Here is a 21140-nt window from a genome sequence, read left to right on the forward strand (position 1 = left end):
TGATCACCATGGAAGATCAAGTTCACCACTCATGTCCCTCCATAGGACACATCCCGGGATCTGAGCAGCCAAGTTCCTCGTAAACTGAAAAATGAGTATGCCTTGCTGGAGGTGAGAAACAATAATTATTATAGGGTGACAAACTCTCGATAGACGGACGATCACTGGGCCTGAAGTCTTGGCCTTCAGAACTGCCCGTGGCAACGAATTCCACGGATTCACCACCCTCTGTCTAATCTCATCTTCGTTCCAAAAGGACGACCCTCTGTTCTGAAACTGTTTCCTCTGGTCCTCGACTCACCCACCGTGGGACGCATCAGTTTATTGAGGTTTTCAACATTGGATAGGTTTCAATTATATCACCCTTCATTTTTTGAATTCCAGTGACACAGGCCCAGAGTCATCAAACACTCCTCATATGGCAATAATTCAATCCTGGAGTTATTTTCGTAAATTCACTCCAGTGTCAGCCCATCCTTTCTAAAGGGTCAAAAACTGCTTACAATACTCTAAGTGAGGTCTCACCAATGCTCTACAAAGCCTCAGCATTAAATTCCTGTTTTATATTCTCGTCCTCTTGAAATGAATGCTAAAATCGCATTTGTCTTCCTCACTGCTGACTCAACCTACAAATTATCCTTTAGGCAATCCTGCACAAGTGCTCCCAAATTTAGAATATTTGGAAAATAGCGTACCCTGGTATTTATTTTTCCCAATGTGCATGACTATACACTTCCCGACATGGTATTCCATCTGTTCATTTACACCTACTCCTGTAATCGTCGAAGTCCTTTTTTAGCCTCTGTGCTTCTTCAAAACTACCTGGACCTCCAGCTGTCTTGATATCATCAGCAAACTTTGCAATAAAGCTACCAATTCTGCCATCCAAGTCCTGTAGACATCACTAGTCACCGGCAGTCAACCAGAAAACGTCCCCTTTATTACTATCCTTTGCGTCCTGCCAAACAGTCACTGCTTTATCCATGCAATAATCTTTCCTGTAATATCATGGGCTCATAACTTGTTAACCAGCCTCATGTGTGGCACCTTGTCAAAGACCTTCTGAAAGTCCAGGTGCACATCATGAACCGATTCTCATTTGTCTATCTTGGTTATTACCACTTCAATAAATCCAAAGAATTTCAACACACTTTTCAGGCAAGATTTTCCCTTGAGGCAAACATGCTGAAGGCCGATTTTATCATGTGCCTCGAAGTGCCCAGCAAACACATCCCCAACAACCGTCTCTGATGTCTACCCAAACAGTGAGGTCAGACTAACTATCCTAAAATTTCTGTTCTTCTCTCTCCCTTCTTGAATAGTGCAGTGACATTTCCAAGTTTGCAGTCTTCCAGAACCATACCAGACTTCACTGATTCTTAAATCATCTTTACTAATATCTCCATAATCTCTTCAGGCACCTCTTCCAGAACTCTGGGATGTATACCGTCTGGTCCAGGTGATCTATTTACCTTCAGACTGTTCTGTTTCCCAGGAGCCTTCTCTCAAGTAATGGCAACCTCACACACTTCTGACCACAGACATCTGGACTTCCACTATCCCTCTGGTTGCTTCCACAATGAAGACTGATACAAAGTACTTATTCAGTTCACACACCAGCTCCTTGTCCCCCATTACTACACACCCCACACTCCCCACGCCTCTTTTCCCCTGGTCCGATACCCACTCTTGCCTCTGTTTTACACTTTATGTATCTGAAGAAACATTTGGTATCAGCTTTAATGTAACTAGCTTGCTTCATATTCCATCTTTTCTTTCGTAATTACTTTTTAAGTTGCCTCTTGTTGGTATAGAAAAGCTTCCCAATCATCTAACTTCCCACCAATTTTTGTTCTGTTTTCTGCCCTCCTTTTGGCTTTTATTTTGGCTTTGCCTTCTCATTAGATGAGGTTGTATGATGTTGTCTTAAGAATAGTTCTTCCTTTTTGGAATGTATATATCCTGTGTCTTCCGAATTGCTTCCAAAAATTACAGCCATTAATGGTTTGTCGTCATCCCTGCCAGTGTATTTTTTTTTTTCCGATGAAATTTGGCCAATTCTTCTCTCATGTCTCTGTAATTGTCCTTATTCCACGGTTGTACTGATACATCTCACTTTCAAATTTCAGGATGAATTCAATTATATTAAGATCGCTTTCCCCTCAGGATTCTTTTACCTTAAGTGATCTCATTCCGGTCATTGCACAACACCAAATCCAGAAATGCTGATCCCCAGCTGGGTGCAACTAGGAGTCGGTGACGAGTGGAGTGCCTCAGTTATCTGTTCGGACCCTTACTCTTCGTGATATTTAGAAGTAACCTGGATGAGGAATTGAAGGGATGGCTTAGTAAGTTTGCTGATGACACAAAGGTTGGAGATGTTGAGGATAGTGTGTAGGGCTGTCAGAGGTTACAGCGAGACATTGATAGGATGCAAAACTGGGCTGAGAAGTGGCAGATGGAGTTCAACCCAGATAAGTGTGAAGTGGTTCATTTTGGTTGGTCAAATATGATGGCAGAATGTAGCATTAATGGTAAGACTCTTGGCAGTGTGGAGGTTCAGAAGGATATTGGGGTCCAAGTCCATAGAATGCTCAAAGCTGCTACGCAGGTTGACTCTGTTACGGTGTAATGGCCTTCATCAATCGTGGGATTGAATTTAGGAGCTGGGAGGTAATGTTGCAGATATATAGGACCCAGGTCAGAACCCACTTGGAGTACTGTGCTCAGTTCCAGTTGCCTCACTGCAGGAAGGATATGGAAACCATAGAAAGGGTGCAGATGAGATTTACAAGGATGTTGCATGGATTGGGGGAGCATGCCTTATGAAAACAGGTTGATTGAACTCGGCCTTTTCTCCTAGCAGAGACGGAGGATGAGAGGTAAGCAGATAGAGGTGTAGAAGATGATGAGAGGCATTGATCATGCAGATAGTCAGAGGCTTTTTCCCAGGGCTGAAATGGTTGCCACAAGAGGACACATGTTTAAGATGCTGGGGAGTAGGTACAGAGGAGATGTCAGGGGTAAGTTTTTACTCAGAGAGTGGTGTGTGAGTGGAATGGGCTGCGAACGACAGTGGTGGAGGCGGATACGATAGGGTCTTCTGAGAGACTTTTAGATAGTTACATGGAGCTTAGAAAAATAGAGGGCTATGGGTAACCCTAGTAATTTCTAAGGTAGGAACATGTTCGGCACAACTTTGTGGGCTGAAGGGCCTGTATTGTGCTGCAGGTTTTCAATGTTTCTATGTTAACCCTTTAGAAGCAGGGAAAATCACCCATAATATGGAAATGAGCCATGAATAAGGAGGTTAATTACCAATTTTATTCACCCTCAGCCCAAAGATTTGATGGGAGAAGAACACGTCAGAGAGACTTGCAGTCAACTTGACTTCTTTAGTCTTCAGAACATTCAAGGGGAACCCACAGGTTGATGACTGTTTGGAACGCATCACCACAGGGAGAGCAAGAGGTGAACAACAGGGGAGGATTGAAGAGGACTGTCATGGAACAGAATCACTGGCAGGGTCCAGCCAGCCTGAGATGACTCTCTACTGTACACGAGTTTTGCTATAAATTCACTAAGTACCGGAGACAGAGTTTTAAATAGAACTGATTTATTTGTCTCAGATCCGGATTATTAAACTCCAGTCCCATTAAAGGTGAATATGCAGCAGAAGAAACTCTTCCCATGCCCAGTGACCAGGGTGCAGAACTGGGTGTGGTGAGCAGCAGCAATAATTGCAGAGTTCAGCACCGACAGTCACTCTCGAAATTGCATTCAGCAATGGTGATGGACAAATATCCAGCATGCAGTTAATTGAAACTTTCTCCCCAGTGTGAACCCGGTAGTATGTCACAAGGTTAGATTACTGAGTGAATCCCTTCCCAAATTCACAGCAGGTGAATGGCCTCTCCCCAGTGTGAACTCAATGATGCACATTTGATTGAGAAGGCTGAGAGAAGCTCTTGCCAATGTCTGAACTAGTGAATGGCCTCGACCCAGTGTGAACTCGCTGGTGTCTCTGTGGATGAGATGACCATATGAATCATTTTCCACATTCACAGCAGGTGAACGGCCTCTCCTGTGTAGACTGACTGGTGCGCCAGTAGTTGGGATCAGTGAGTGAATCCCTCCCCACATTCTGAGCAGGTGAATGGCTTCTCCCCAGTGTGAACTCGCTGATGACTCAGTAGGTTGGATGACTGAGTGAATCTCTTCCCACAGTCTGAGCAGGTGAATGGCCATTCTCCACTGTGAACTGACTGGTGTGCCAGTCGTTTGGATGACTAAGTGAATCCTTTCCCTCATTCTGAGCAGGTGAATGGCTTCTCCCCAGTGTGAACTCGCTGATGACTCTGTAGGTGGGATGACTGAGTGAATCTCTTCCCACAGACTGAGCAGGTGAATGGCTTCTCCCCAGTGTGAACTCGCTGGTGACTCTGTAGGTGGGATAACTGTGTGAATCCTTTCCCACATTCTAAGCAGGTGAATGGCTTCTCCCCAGTGTGAGCTCGCTGATGACTCAGTAGGTTGGATGACTGAGTGAATCCCTTCCCACAGACTGAGCAGGTGAACGGCTTCTCCCCAGTGTGAAAACGCTGGTGTCTCTGTAGGGTGGATAACTGAGTAAATCCCTTCCCACATTCTGAGCAGGTGAACGGCTTCTCCCCAGTGTGAACACGCTGGTGTCTCTGTAGGGTGGACGACTGAGTGAATCTCTTCCCGCAGTCTGAGCAGGTGAATGGCCTCTCCCCAGTGTGAACTCGCTGGTGTGCAAGTAGGTCAGATGACTGAATGAATCCCTTCCGACAGTCTGAGCAGGTGAATGGCCTCTCCCCAGTGTGAACTCGCTGATGTTCCTTCAGGTTAGATGAGCAAGTGAATCCCTTCCCACACACTGAGCAGATGAACGGCCGCTCTCCGGTGTGAAATCGCTGATGTACCTTCAGTTTAGATGAGTAAGTGAATCCCTTCCCACAGTCTGAGCAGGTGAACGGCCGCTCCCCGGTGTGAACTCGCTGGTGAGCCATTAGGTCAGATGACCGAGTGAATCCTTCCCCACAAATTCAGCAAATGACCAGCCTCCGTCTAGTGTGGACTCACTGGTGTGTCCACAGGTGGGATGTCCAACTGAATCCTTTCTCACACACAGAACGGGTGCATGGCCTTGTCCAGTGTGAACTTGCTGATGTACCTTCACTTGAGATGACCGAGTGAATCCCTCCCCACAGTCTGAGCAGGAAGGATGATCGAGTGAATCCCTTGCTCCACTTCTTAAATATCTGGACAGAGACAGCAAAACTGGCGTGTTGTTCTCAAGATTCCCATAGACAAATTCCTTGCCGTTTTTAACCTGTAAAAAGATTTACAAAATCCATCAATGGGTGAAGGACAGCATTTCAGGTGAGGTCACTTGAGTTGTCAAGGTGTGATCCGACATCACACTGTTACAGTGAAGTTCAACCCAAGTTGGAGAGAGAAATCATCTTCTAACCGGGCACAGTGCTGGTATCTGGAATGACCATCAAATTCTCTGATGCTCTTCCTGTCTCTATAAGAATGGGGCATTTCTACAGTCTCCAGTCTGTTACCTGGCTCAGTTTCTCTCTCCATTGGTATTATTCCCTGTTCCTGCTGAGCTGCATGGGTGCCTGGCCCCACAGTAACTGAAACACTCTCACGCAAATAGCTGGCAGTGTATTCCACACACCCACTACTCTCTGTGTAAAAAAAAACTTACCCCTGACATCCACTCGGTATCTATTTCCAAGCACCTTAAAACTATGCCCCCTTGTGTTACCCATTTCAGCCCTGGAGGAAAAAACTTCTGACTATTCACATGATCAATACCCCTCATCATCTTATACATCTAAAAAAGGAAATTACATATTACTTTGGGATTTGTTAGACGTACATAACAGTATGAGGGTATAGATAGGGTAAATGCAAGCAGCTTTTCCCACTGAGGTTGGGTGGGATGACAACCAGAGGTCATGGGGAAGTGGGGAAGGTGAAAATTTAATGGGAACATGTGGAAAAGCTCTTTACTGAAATGTTCATAAGAGTGTGGAATGAGATGCCAGCACAAGTGGTGAATATAAGCTCGGTTTCACCATTTAAAAAAAGTTTGGATGGGAGCCTGGATGGTGGGGGTATGGAGGGCGATGGTCCCAGTGCAGGTAGTTGCATTAGACAGCTTAAATGTTTTTTACGCATTGACCAGATCAGCTAAATAGCCTGTTTGCATACTGAACTTCTCCATGTTTCTATGACAGAGAAGCTGGACAAACTTGTTTGGAAGGGAAAGATAGGAGTGACAACGGAGCAGCAATGGCTGGAGTTTCTGGGAGCAATTCGGGAGCTGAGTGATCGATACATCCCAAAGAAGTGGAAGCATTGGAAAGGCAGGAAGACACAACCGTGGCTGAAATGAGAAGCTAAAGCCAATATAAAAGACAAAGAGAGGGCAAACAAAAGAGCAAACATTAACAGGGAAGCTTTTAGAAACTAACAGAAGACGACTAAAAAAAAGTCAGATGAGCTCAGGGTGTGGAATTATGATATTGTAGTCATTAATGAGTCTTGGAAGCACCCAACAGTCTGAGGCATTTTAGAGGAACAAAATATCCCAGGCCTGAATATCTCATGAAAACCAAGGTTCCCTGCACCAGTTACCTTTCACCTTTTATTTTGACAGGCTCATACAAACTCTACTCACTCAAAATTCCACTTCTGAAGGCCTCCCACTTACCAAGTACTTCTTTGCCAGAAAACAGCCTGCCCCAAACCACACTTGTCAGATCCTTTCTGATACCATCAAGATTGACCTTTCTCCAACTTCTACATCAGGAATTCTACGTACTGATTAAGGGCACATTTGACAAACTATCCCATCTAGTCCTTTTACAATATGGGAGTCCCAGTCAATATATGGAAAGTTAAGATCACTTACTGAATCAACTTTTGTTCTTGGCATGTTTTGTGATCTCTCTACAAATTTGTTCCTCTAAATCCCTCAGACTGTTGGGTGCAACCGAGTTCTAATAATGGCTACAATATCATAATTCCCTGTCCTGAGCTCATCTGGCTTTTCTATGATGCTTCTTGCATTGTGATATACTCAGCTCAGCACATTCATCACACCATGCTCAACCAGTTGATTACTTATTCTATCTGGGGTCTGAACAACATCTGACTGGTGTCAAGAAAACAACCTCTCCCTCATTGTCACAAAAACAAATGAGCTGATTGTGGATGACAGGAGGAATGGAGACAGGCTAACCCCTATTGACATCAATGGATCTGGGGCTGAGAGGGTGAACAGCTTTAAGTTCCTTGGCATAAACATCACCAAGGATCTCACATGGTCTGTACATACCGGCTGTGTTGTGAAAAAAAAAACAGCACCTCTTTCAACTCAGACAGTTGAAGAAGTTTTGGATGGGCCCCAAATCCTAAGAACTTTCTACAGGGACACAATTGAGAGCATCCTGACTGGCTGCATCACTGCCTGGTATGGGAACTGTACTTCCCTTAATCGCAGGAACCCGCAGAGAGTGGTGCGGACAGCCCAGATCATCTGTAGATGTGAACTTCCCACGATTCAGGACATCTACAGAGACAGGGGTGTAAAAAGGGCCCAAATGATACTGGGTACCCAATTCACCACAATGACAAACTGTTCCTGCTGCTACCATCCAGGAAATGGTACCACAGCAAAAGGACCAAGAGGCTCCAGGACATCATCTTCTACCAGGCTGCAGACTGATTAATTGATTTCTCTGTTATATAGACTGTCCTATGTACAAACTATTTATTATAAATTACTATAAATTACAAATTGCACATTTATACGGAGACATAACATAAAGATTTCTGCTGCTCATGTATTTGAAGGATGTATGTAATAAAATCAATTCATTTCAATTCACCCTCTCCACTGTCTGATCTGTCATTCTAGCTCCCATTCTCCTGCAACTTATTTTAACCACATCACTCCCCCACACTAGCTCTAGCAAGCCTTACCACTAGGATATTAGTCCTCTCTTGTTCTGTTCCCCTAATTAACGAATCCCCTATCACCCCTTTGACTTTTCTCTGCCAGGTAACCCCCCAACAGTTTCTAAAGTGGTCCACCATTGTTCTGCGGGATGAACACAAGAGAACTCTGTGATGGTTATTTCACCTCATTCCTCTTCCTGACTCTCATCCAGTTTCCTGTGTCCTGCACCTTGGGTGTAACTCACCTCTCTTCATGTCATATCTATCACCCCCTCCAACTCCTGGATGATCCGGAATTCATCCATTTCAAGTTCCAACTCCTCAAAGTGCAGGGTTACAAGCTGCAGCTGGATGCACATCTTGTAGGAGAGGGCATCAGGTACACTGGAGTTCTCCCCACCTTCCCACCAATGTCCCCTCTAATTTGTAACAACCAGCGTGCACAAAAATCTTGTACTGTGCATTTTTCCACCCAGTGACAACATGTGCACACTGAATTTTATATAGAGAGGTATTCATTTTAACAGCTAGCAAATCACTGTCGAAAGAAACTTTAATCTCCTCTTGGTTTGATCGAGTTCATCTGCACTCTCACACAACATATGTAGCAGGCCTGTAACGGGTAATGAAGTATTTTCTTACCAGAGCTTTTGCACATTGTCCATATGTGGTTTGCTTGCTAAATTACACTTAAAAAAGTCAAATTTCCAAATATCACTCCACCTCTTCCCAGCTGCAAATTCTCCAGCAACTTTTGCATCACCACAATACACACAGGTAACACCAGTTTCTGTATTGTACATAAATATTTCCCCTGAACCCTCCCCCAGGTGACTGACGGTGGTGAACTCATTGATGGCAATGCCGATGAATATAAAGGGAAACACAGTAGTCTGTCTCACTGGAGTCTGGCACATTTGTGATGTAAAAGCTATTTCTTGACCAGGGCAAAGGTGTTTGATATCATTATGTACCCAGAGTGAATGGGTCAAAACATGTTCTCAGGGGTAGAAAGGTCCAGAACAAGAGGAGATAGAACAAGCAACACACACAAAATGCTGGAGGAACTCAGCAGGCCAGGCAGCATCTATGGAAAAGTGTACAAATGCTGAATTCCGGCATTTTGTGTGTGTTGCTTGCATTTCCAGCATCCGCAGATTTTCTCTTGTCTGTGACTGGAGGTAGAACAAAGGTGATTTTCTCAACTGGTGATGTAAAAGATTTTGTTCCCTGTCTCCGAGTTCCTAATCCTTGCATTTAGATAGCTGGAGCTCAGCTCTGTCTGAGAGATCCATCGGTTCCCATTCCCTCATCAGCCGGAAGCTCCCCGGGGTCCGTGCAGGGATCGTGGGGCTGAGAGAGAGGGACGAGAGCAGGACTGTCCCGGGATTACGGGTCACAGTTTCCGGGGTCACAGCAATTGCCCCTCAGTCGGTAGTGAAAACGGTCTCACGGAGAAACACTCACCGGCAGCGATATCCGAGGCCTCATGTGTACTGCGCATGCGTGATATTCGGGACCATCCGCAACCCTGACGCCTGCGCATTCGATCGGTGCTTCAGCGACGGTGAGAATTGTAACGCAGAGCTTTCAGGTTTATCACGGTGCTACTGAAAGTTTCCGCAAGCACCGCTTCAATTACATACTTCAGTTTTTGTGTGTAGAAAACTTTTCACCACTTTTAACGCAGAAAGCAGCTCCAATAAAACAATACACTTAATATCAGCAAACGTTCCGCGTGTTTAATGCCAAAGTAGAACGTTCTTACAAATGCAGATATAAAACACAGGAGATTCTGCTGTTGCTGGAAGTGTAGACACATTCACACAAAATGCTGGAAGAACTCTGCAGTTCAGGCAGCAACTAAGCAGAGTACACAGTCTAGGCGTGCTGTAGGGGCTCGGCCTAAACGTTGTTTATTTGTTCCTCTCCACATTGGCTGCCTGATCTGTTGATTTCCACCAGTATTTTGCAGAAATTAACCATTTTTTTTATCAACCAGTTTCCAGATGTTTTTGATCTTTCATTTGTAGGCACATCCTGCTGGTCTGATTCCTCTTCTTCCTCCTTCTTGTAAACTCTAGGCCGCATCTCTTTCCGGAGCCCCAAAGCCCTGACTCAGGCTGGCAACTCTTTGGTTTCTGACTCTGCTCCATCGAAGATTCACTCGCTAGTCTGCTGTCAGACTTTAGCAGTACATTGAAACAACCCAGCTGTCGACGGCACAGTCGTTTGAAATTAGTGAAAATGACCCCAAAAAGTTGAAAAGAGCAGGGAAGAAGAAGCTTAACCAACTTAGTCCAGAGCCCTGAAGAACGTCAAAACCACAGTGAGCTCATCGTCTTATTCAGCCTGGAGAAAATCATGCAGGAAATTCATGCAGGTGTATAAGAGGATGAGAGGCATTGGCCGTGTGGATAGCCAGAGGCTTTTTCCCAGGGCTGAAAAGGCTAACACGAGGGGGAATAGGTTTAAGCTGCTTGGAAGTAGGTATAGAGGAGATGTCAGAGCTAAGTTTATTAAACAAAGTGTGGTGTGTGTGTGAAATGCACTGCCAGCAACGGTGGTAGAGGCAGATACAATAGGGTCTTTTAAGAGATTCTTAGATAGGTACATGGAGATTAGGAAAATAGAAGAGCTATGTGATAGGATAATTCTAGACAGTTTCTAGAGTAAGTTACATGGTCGGCACAACATTGTGGGCCAAAGGGTCTGTAATGTGCTGTAGGTTTCTATGATTCTATGAAATTCAAGGGGAATCTCCAATCCCACGGAATGGTGACTGGTTGCAACCTGTCATCACAGAGAGAGTGAGGGGGTACGGCAGGGATAGATATTGATATACTGATATGGAACATAAACATAGGCACGGACCAGATGGGCCGAGTGGCCTCTCTAGTGTACATCGTGAGTGTGGTAGATACAGCAAGTACCTGAGACACGGGATTTGATACAGAACTGATTTATCTTTCACAGACCCTCAATATTAAACACCAGTCTAGTTTAAGGCTAACATCAGCAGAACAGACTCCTCCAATGCTCAGTGACCAGGGTTCAGTCCTGGGTGCGATGAGCAGCCGCAAGAACTGCAGAATCTGACAGTAACAGTCCCTCATGAACCTGCAGCCTCCTTCAGTCACCGTGATGGTTAAACATTTGACACAGAGCTGATTTGAACTTCCTCCCTGATGTGAAGTTGCTGGTGTTGCAGCAGTTGGGCTGATTCAGTAAAACTCTTTGCTCACTCCGGACAGAAATGTGGCCTCTATTTATTGTGAACTCACCGGAGCATCACAAGGTGGGTTAACTGAATGAGTCTCTTCACACACACGGATCAGGTGAACGGCCGCTTCCCAGTGAGAAGCTGTTGGTGTATCTGCGATGGCGACTGGATCCCTTCCAAAATGAGAGCCAGTGAATGACATCACACTGCTACCAACGTCATGGCGATGTATCCAATCAGATCACGGACATGGACACGTGATCGGGCTCTCCTTGTAGCGAGTGGGACGCTGTCTTCTCCAGCATCTCCACCTCCACATTCAAGGATCGGCGGCATTCAAGCGCTGGTGAACTGACAGATACAGCGGAACGAACGGGCTGCTGTGTTTGTGATTCCCATACACAAATCCTTTGATTTTTCTACACTGTTAAAAGTTTACAAAGCCCGTCAGTGGGTGAAGGACAACATTTCAACTTAGAAAATTTCAGTCTCCATGGTTATTTCTGATAAAAACAATTTCACAGCTGAAAACATTTCGGAGGAACAAGAAACACACACAAAAAACGCTGGTGGAACGCAGCAGGCCAGGCAGCATCTATAGAAAGAGCTACAGTCGACGTTTCGGGCCGAGACCCTTCGTCAGGACTAACTGAAAGAAGAAATATTAAGAGATTTGAAAGTAGGAGGGAGAGAGGGAAGATCCAAAATGACAGGAGAAGACAGGAGGGGGAGGGGTGAATCAAAGAGCTGGAAAGTTGATTGGCAAAAGGGATACGAGGCTGGAGAAGGGAGAGGATCTTGGGAGGGGAAGCCTGGGGAGAGAGAAGGCGGGAGGGGATCCCGGAGGGTGGAGAGCAGGCAAGGAGTTATAGTGAGAGAGACAGAGGGAGAAAAACGAGAGGGAGAACAATGTGGGAAAATAACAAATATATTTTAAAAGATAAATAAGGGATGGGGTGTGAAGGGGAGGAGGAGTATTAACGGAAGTTAGAGAGGTCAATATTCATGCCATAGGATTGGAGGCTACCCAGACGGAATATAACGTGTTGTTCCTCCAACCTGAGTGTAACTTCATCTTGACAGTCCAGGAGGCCGTGGACAGACATATCAGAATGGGAATGGGACGTGGAATTAAAATGTGTGGCCACTGGAATAACAAGATTCTTCTTGGGCCTGCAGGATGTCCCAGTCGGTGTTGTAGGGGGCGGTGCTTGGAGCCCAGTTGTTCCCAAACTGTGTCAACAATTTGGCTGAGGGACCATGTCAACATTCCCCAGTCTGTTATTGACACAAAATGTACATTTATATCCGGAAAATGACACCAACTGTATATTAGATCCCGAGAGTTTCGGGAGTTTGGAAAAATTAAATAAGGGTGTCTGTGGGTTTTTGTTTCCCGGGGTTTGTTTCCACGCCCTGATATCGATGGAGTGAAGCGGGAGTTCAGAGCCGACACAGCCGGGTCCGATACAGGTCAGACGGGGTAAGTTACAGGCGACACTCCGCTCCGGGACCATCAGCACCGGAGCATTTAGATTAACGCCGCAGTAATTCAGAGCAGGTCAGGGAGAATATTAAATAAAACCAACAGGGGAACTTTCTGATCCGATCCCCTGACAGAGTGTGAAGGATCCGCGACGAAGACTAGTTGTGGAATTTAAAATAAGCGAGCCGAGCCGAGCCCGTGTGGGCGGAAGCCGAGGAGGAGATCGATGCCTGTGAACGGGGGAAGTAAATCTGCAACGAGCTTTGGAAACTGTCCGTGGACAAAGTCGGAGACGGCGGGGCTGAGCGGTACCGGACAGTGTGAACAAATGTGGCCGGATCGCGGGAATCACTGTCGCTGAGAAAATTGCCGAGACTTTCTCGGCTTTACATATCAGGTCAGAAACCTGATGGACAGAGATTGACACTGATTTTCCAAAGCGTTCCCGGCCTCCTTCCCGATCCCTGCTCTCCGTGCAGCGCCCCGGACCGTAACGTTTCTCCCGGCATCGGCACCTTTGAGGCTGCGGCGATCCCCGCCTTCCGCGTTTTAAACCTCCGGGAATGAGCTGCTCTCCATTTCCAGCATCTCCCTGCCCCGGGACCCACGGAGCGGACAGACTAACTCACTCGCTCTCTCTGTTGTTTTCCAGTGAATTTAGTGGCGATGGTGATCCTGTCCCGGGGAAAGTGCGGCCTCTCCACCCGCACCACTCGCTACCTGGTGGGCACGGCAGCGGCGGATCGACTGACCATCGTGTTTGCGGTGATATTGTGGCGGGTCGGTTATTATTACTTCCTCGGGACTTTCCTGGACATCACCCCCGTGTGTAGTGTGTTACGTACCCCGTAACTGGGTTGCCAATCCAGCAGAAATGGATCACTCAGTTGGAGTCTGGATTACTAGAACTAAGAAAGTTTTATTAAAGAAACAAGCAACACAGTAATCGAAAGGATAATAAATGCAACAGTTCAGCAATGATAACCACACATGTGCACAGAATTAAGATAACAGCATCAATCAAGCTCTATCGTTGTCTAGGGGTAAATGACCAAATTTCAAAGTGACTCAAAGTTCAGTCCAGTTTAGTAGTTCAGTTCGCAGTAATCGTTGCCATGGCGATGGACAACGTGGGGGAAGAGAGAGAGAGATAGAACAGGAACAACTGATCATTCAGACACGGCTTCACTCACAGACCGGCGAGGTGGCTCACGAGCAACTTTTTGGGCGGGTCCTTGGTGATGTCACCTGAGGTCACCGACTGTGACCCCTCCTCCAGATGCGGTCGATCCTCTGCAGTGAACCCGGCACCCAGGCAAGGGGGGACACACACCGGGTTCACGCTGATCGTACCTTTCCACCCTGGCCGTTGTCTGGTACCTCTCACCGACTCGTGAGAAGCGTACCGCTTCCAGGGTCTCGTTACCTCGGGTGGCGTGTGTGTGTCCTGCCTTAGCGAACCTGTCCCTTTTTATCCCCCTGCTGGGGTATCGCCTGTCCATCACTTCAAACAGTTCAGGGTTCAAAGGTGGGAGCCGCTCCAGACAGCTCTCTCTCCCTCGTCCCTTCATTACACATCTCCAGACGCTGCTCCATTGTTCCTTATCTCTCCTTCCCCTGAGGGCAGGTGGCAGACCAACTGCTGATGCCACTGATGCTAGCCCAGGCCAGCAAACATCTTAATTTTATGTGTATTCTCGTCACACTTCCCCTCTTTTAAGGATTTTTACCGGGAGGTAAAAATTACAAACATGAATACATTATTTGATACATACACAAATATACATCTTTAACAGCTATTTGGCTAACACAGCGAGTTTGAAGCTGTCAACACCTTGACAGACAGTCATCACGTTTTCTGTTCCTTTTACACGTGTTATTAATAATCCCTTAGACCAGGCTCCAACTCAGCAAACTTCATAGTGGCCAAAAACAGTGATGAATTGCGACCAATGTAACCTCTCATTTGGTTTTGTCCCGGACCACAATAACATGGGTCGTCCCATTCCGACTCAGTTTTCTCTCGCAAGGGCTTAGTAGGAGGGGGACGGGTATTGACCGCAGAGTTATTGCAAAACTTCCTGCAGTACCCCACCATCTCCAAGAGCCTTCTGAGGGCCCTCTTGTCTGTCGGGGTTGGGAGGTCAGCGATAGCCTGCACTGTAGCTTGCATCGCTGCCAGCTGCCCCTGTGTCACCACAATTCCCAGGTAAGTGACCCTCGTGTGGCCGAATTCATTTTTTTCAAGGTTCACTATCAAGCTGGCTTCAGACAGCCGTATTAAATTGCCAATACACACCTCTGTGTTCATCAGCCCTTTAGTCACTGAATTACTCATTATATATCGGTGTTGTTTACTCGGCTGCCCTATTGTAACAGACATCACCCAACGTCCCAGTTCTTTGCATTTCCTCGGGACAATCAAACACACGGGTGCGAGTCGTCTAATTACTTCTTCTAAAGATTCGCTTTGTTCGGGGATTAAGGGAGAGACCTTATCAGTAGACCTGGCCAAAACAATAGCCTTCTCCCATCTGATCGATCCCATACTAATCTGTTCAAAATGGTTTTTTCCTCTTATCAGGGGGCCCCTAGCTTCTTTGATTTCCACGCTAACACCGACTAGGTTTGTTAGCATATCAAAAGACGGTGACCGTCTCAGTTCGCGTCGGTCATGATCAATAACATCCTTCCCCCTGGGCAGCCGGTAAATCTCTTTCATGATTCCACCAACTGTTTCCTCCAGCACCGCAAAATGTCCACCGGGGGGTACCTCGTGGGCCATGTTAAAAACCTCATCCCCATAACTCTTTTGCACCACCCCCCATTCCTCATCTGCGGGTACTGTCCTTGATTTCCCTTTCTCACTACACCCTGTCTCATACAAGGTTGGCAGAAATGTTTCAGCTAAATTCACCATCGCGGTCCTGTGATGAACCTGTGAGTCCATGGGCGGGGCCTCAATGCTGGCAGGCTGACCCGTCAATCTCACGACTGGGAACACGATTCCTCCGGCGATGTCATTACCGAGCAAGACTTCCACGTCTTTCATCGGTAATTCGGACCTCACCCCGATCGTGACTAGTCCAGAGACCAGGTTGCTCTGTAAGTGTATCTGGTGCAAAGGGACTGACTCTGTCCCTTCCCCAACACCTTTGACCTCTACCTCCCCAGTCTGGGTCTCTGAGCTAAACTCTAATACACTCTTCAGTATTAGTGACTGACACGCTCCCGTGTCTCTCGAGATCCGCACTGGAACTGGTTTTAACCTCTCCTTCACTGACACCAATCCAGCCGAGATAAACCTCTCGCGCCCTTCCTGAACTTTGGCAGACCTGTCCTTCCCTAGCGGTTCGCTTACCAGCTCGATATAGCCAGTCAAAATCGCTGTCTTCCCTTTTCCCGTCTCCTTCTTTGGGGCAAAGCACCTGGACGCAAAGTGTCCGACTTTCCCGCAATTATAACAGACGACCCCAGAAGACTTCCTGCCAGACTGCTCCCGGTCTACCTTATCCTTCTCACTAGACCCCGGCTTACTTTCTGACTTTTCCGGCGGACTCTCCCCGCCGTCCTGACAACCCTTCTGGTAGCCTTTACTCGGGGCAAACTTCATTTTATGCGTCAGCGCATACTCATCCGCTAACTTAGCAGTTGCGGCTAACGTGGCTGCCTCTTTCTCATCTAGGTAGGGTCTCATACCCTCAGGGACACAACCTTTAAACTGCTCAATCAGGATCAGCTGTAGCAGTCTGTCATAATCCCCCTCTACCCCCTTTGAGGCGCACCAACGCTCACAATATGTCTGCATCTCACAGGCAAACTCCAAATACGTGCGGTCCCACTGTTTCCTCGCATTCCGGAACCTCTGCCGGTATGCCTCCGGGACCAACTCATAAATCCTGAGGATGGCCTCTTTCTCCACCTCATACCTCTGGGCATCTTCCGCGGACAAAGCTGAGTAAGCTTCTTGGGGTTTCCCTTTCAGTACACTCTGAAGTAAAACAGCCCACTTATCCCTCGGCCAGTCCTGACTTATAGCCACTTTTTCGAAATGGAGGAAGTACCGATCCACGTCGGTATCATCAAATGGGGGAACTAGCCTATCCTCCTGGGTCGCCCGGACCCCTCCACCTTGGTTCGGCACGAGCCCCTGCTCTGCCCTTAACCTTAACTTCTCCAGCTCAAATTTCCTTTCCCTCTGTTTCTCCAACTGCCTCTCTTCTCGCTCCAACTGCCTCTCTCTCTCTTTCCTTTCTAACTCTCTCTCCTTCTCTTCTCGCTGCAACAGCCTCTCTCTCACCTGCTATTCTCGCTGTAACTGTCTGTCCCTCTCTTTCTCTTCTCGCCCCAACTGCCGTACCCGGAACTCGTGCTCAAGTCTCAGTTTTTCAAGCTGCACCTGTACCGCGTCTCCAGCAGGTTTTTCAATAGACACCACCCCCAGCTCGCCTTGGGGAAACACACCTTTAGATACATAGTGCTCTACGATAGCTCTGTGTATCTCCTCTCTCCTCATTGTCGACTTCCCCTTAGCAAGATTCAACCGTTTGGCCACAGCTACCAATTCCGATTTCATGGCATCCTCTAATGCCTCCAAGGTCGGCGCCTTTATAAGTTCCTCAGCCTCCATTTCTGCTGTTTGTCTTTTCTTTCTTTCGGGAATTTTAACCCAATCAATTTACTCCGTCCCAAATTTAGCGTTCAAAATCCCGGACGAGCCCCCACTTATGTTACGTACCCCGTAACTGGGTTGCCAAACCAGCAGAAATGGATCACTCAGTTGGAGTCTGGATTACTAGAACTAAAAAAGTTTTATTAAAGAAACAAGCAACACAGTAATCGAAAGGATAATAAATGCAACAGTTCAGCAATGATAAATACACATGTGCACAGATTAAGATAACAGGATCAATCAAGCTCTATCGTTGTCAAGGGGTAAATGACCAATTTCAAAGTGACACCAAGTCCAGTTCAATTTAGTTCAGTTCGCAGTAATCGTTGCCATGGCGATGGACAACGTGGGGGGAGGAGAGAGAGAACGGGAACGACTGATCATTCAGACACGGCTCCACTCACAGACCGGCGATATGGCTCACAAGCAGCTTTCGGGCGGGTCCTTTGTGATGTCACCTGAGGTCACCGACTGTGACCCCTCCTCCAGATGCGGTCGATCCTCTGCAGTGAACCCGGCACCCAAGCGAGGGTGGACACACACCGGGTTCCCGCTGATCGTATCTTTCCACCCTGTGCGTTTAAGGCTTGGTTCCGCCACCAGCCTTCCAAAACGACTCCCGCTGACTTGCGGGGGGGGGGGGGGGGCGGGGGCACCGCTTCTAGGGCCTCGTTACCTCGTGGTGTCGTGTGTGTCCTGCCTTAGCGAACCTGTCCCTTTTTATCCCCCTGCTCGGGTATCGCCTGTCCATCACTTGAAACAGTTCAGGGTTCAAAGGCGGAGCCGCTCTAAACAGCTCTCTCTCCCGTCCCTTCATTACACATCTCCAGATCGCCTGTCCATCACTTCAAACAGTTCAGGGTTCAAAGGGGGAGCCGATCTTGACAATACCCAGACGGATGGTTCCTTCATTAACATCTCCAAATGCTGCTTCATTGTGTTCCTTATCTCTCCCTCCCCTGAGGATAGGTGGCAGACCAACTGCTGATGCCACTGGTGCAAGCCCAGGCCAGCAAACATCTTAATTTATGTGTATTCTCTTCACAGAAGAAATACCAATGTACATCACTTTTAAATGACCACACAACTTGTTACCATATCCTCCTTATTTGAGTCATACCCACTCCTGGAAACTTCTCAGCATCTACACTATTATCTCCCTCTGGACCTTCCAAATCTCAATAAGATCATCCCTCATTACTCTAAATTCCAAACTGTACAGGTCTAAAGATTTTGGCTCCTCAGGGAAGGACAACCTTCTTATACCAGGAATCAGCTGAGTGAATCTCTTCTCATCTACCTTCAATGCTAGTCTCTACTTTTGTTTAAATAAGGGTACCTTATTTAATAAGGGACATAATATTCCAGGTGACGTCACACGCCCTCCTTTGTGTAACAGTAGTCCTCTAAACTCTAACCCCTCACAATGATGACAAAATGTCCTTTACCTTCATGATTGTTTGCTTCAGCTTCATGTTCACTTGATATTATTTCATTCGCAATAACAGTTCAATCTCTCTGTAATATGTTCATCTCAAATTTTCTCCATTTAGATCTTTTTCTAAAATTTGACATGCAAAATTTATTCACAAAAATATACAGTACATTGTATTCCTCACATTTGTAATGTTGTTCAAACAATATGCTCGTAGTGTCCTGTTTTTTCACATATTCATTTGCCACTTTATTAGGTAGACCTGTACATCCGCTTGTTAATGCAAATATTTAAACAGCAAATTTTGTGTCAGCAACTCAATGCAAAAGTGCCTGGAAGCATGGTCAAAAGGTTCAGACCGAACATCAGAATGGGGAAGAAAGTGATCAAAGAGTATGACGGTGAAATAATTGTTGGTGCCACATGGGGCAGTCTGAGCATCTCCGAAACTGCTGACGTGCTGGGATTTTCATGCACGACAATCGCTTGAGTTGAGAGAGAATGGTCCAAAAATAAAGTTGTACAAGGCAGTATGAATGTTCAGGAATGTAAGGAGCTGTGGAGAGTGGATGACTCAGACCAATACACTACAGACACACCCCTCCCCACTGTTACTAGTTTCTACATGAGGTGCTACTCAAGAAGGCAACGTCTATCATCAAACATCAAGACCATGCCATCTTCTCACAGATACTATCAGGCAGAAGGTATGTAACCCTGAAGTCCTCACAAGGGTAGGTTTCACACAGTGAACAATAGGGCACTAGAGATTGTGGTAGAACAAAGCAATCTGGGAATACAACGGCAGATGGGCCTTCATAATTCAAAGTATTGTTATGTTGAATTTGTGTAAGCCTGGCTTATAGTATTGTGTGCAACTTAGATCTACTGACCTGTAGGAGAGATGTAAGTACGGGTGAAAGTGTACAGAGACAATCTACAGGGTTGTTGCTGGATCTGGGGGATCTAAATTAGAAAGAAAGATTGACTAGGTTAGGACTTTATTCTTTGGAACGTAGAAGATTTGGAGGAGATCTGATACAGGTATACAACATTATGAGAAGTATAGATAGCATAAATACTGGCAGGCTTTTTTCACTGAGGCTGGGTGAGATTACAATTGAGGTCTTAGGTTAATGGTGAGTGGTGAAAATGTTCAGGGGAACATGAGGGAAACCTTCTTCACTCAGAGGGTTGTGTGCGTGTGGAATAAGCTGCCAGCACAAGTGGTGCATATGAACCCGATTCAACGTTTAAGAGAAGTTCGAATCAATACACGGATGGTATGTGTATGGAGGGCTATGGTCCCAGTACAGGTTGATGGCAGTGGGCACTTTAAGTGGTTCAGCATGGACTCAATGGGGGGAACAGCCTGTTTCTGTGTTATACTTGTTTGTGACTATGTCCTATCTATCGCCTCCTCAGCCTCCTGGAAGTCCTATTCTCAATTATTGACAAAATGAAATAACATGTACTAATCTGAATTATACTCCATCTGCCATTCGCTTGATCACATCAAGAGATGATCAAGATCTCTCTGCAAATCCCGATACCACGTTCAGTGTTTTCCACATCACCTATTTTCGTGATGCGTACATCTCAGCCAGTTCTTTCCCATTTCACTCCATTCCAACAGTGCTTTTGGCCTGGAGATTTCTCAATACATTTTGAGATATTTAGCACCTCCTCTGCTATAATGTAGACTATCACAAAACCATTTGCATTGACTATTTTAAGTTTTGCATTATGCTCTACAATGAAAAAAAAAGCAGGATAAATATTGATTTACAATCTTGCCCATCTGCTGAGGCTCAATATAAAGAAGTTTACTTCCAGAAGTGATCAATTTTTGATCTCTTTTTGATAGATCACGTGGATGCTCTTCAACACTCGTTGTGCATTAAAGTTTAATTTGTCAGAGCCCAGAGCCTTACTAATGTCCGGTGTGTTAGAGGAAGCTGATAGACTGTGATTGATCGACTCCCTGTATCAGAGACAGAGACAACATCAGGTGAGAAGCCACGCGAGAGCTTTGAGTAATAGTGACAAACAAGACTGAGGTGACAGAGGGAGTTGGGACTCGGGCGAGTGTATGTATTTCCTGTGCCCTTAGCCCCCACAGAGATAACAATGACTATAGCAGCCGTATTTGTCACATGTGCATTGACACATATAGAGAAATACGTTGTTTGCGTTGGAGAGGTGCCGTGACAGTTCGCAAGTGTTGCCATGCGTTCGGCGCCAACACAGCATATCCACAACTCAGTAACCCTACCTGTGTGTCTTTGGAATGTGGGAGGAAACCGGGGCAGCCAGAGGA

The 21140-nt window shown here is 46.3% G+C and overlaps 1 pseudogene; it reads right to left on the reverse strand.

The window, feature by feature from the left end:
- Window positions 1–2130: 2130 nt before the first annotated feature.
- The window catches only part of LOC134341628 (zinc finger protein 850-like), a 108305-nt pseudogene continuing 89295 nt past the window's right edge, over window positions 2131–21140 (reverse strand).

Source organism: Mobula hypostoma, unplaced genomic scaffold (genome assembly GCF_963921235.1).
Source record: "Mobula hypostoma unplaced genomic scaffold, sMobHyp1.1 scaffold_36, whole genome shotgun sequence".
NCBI lineage: Eukaryota > Metazoa > Chordata > Chondrichthyes > Myliobatiformes > Myliobatidae > Mobula > Mobula hypostoma.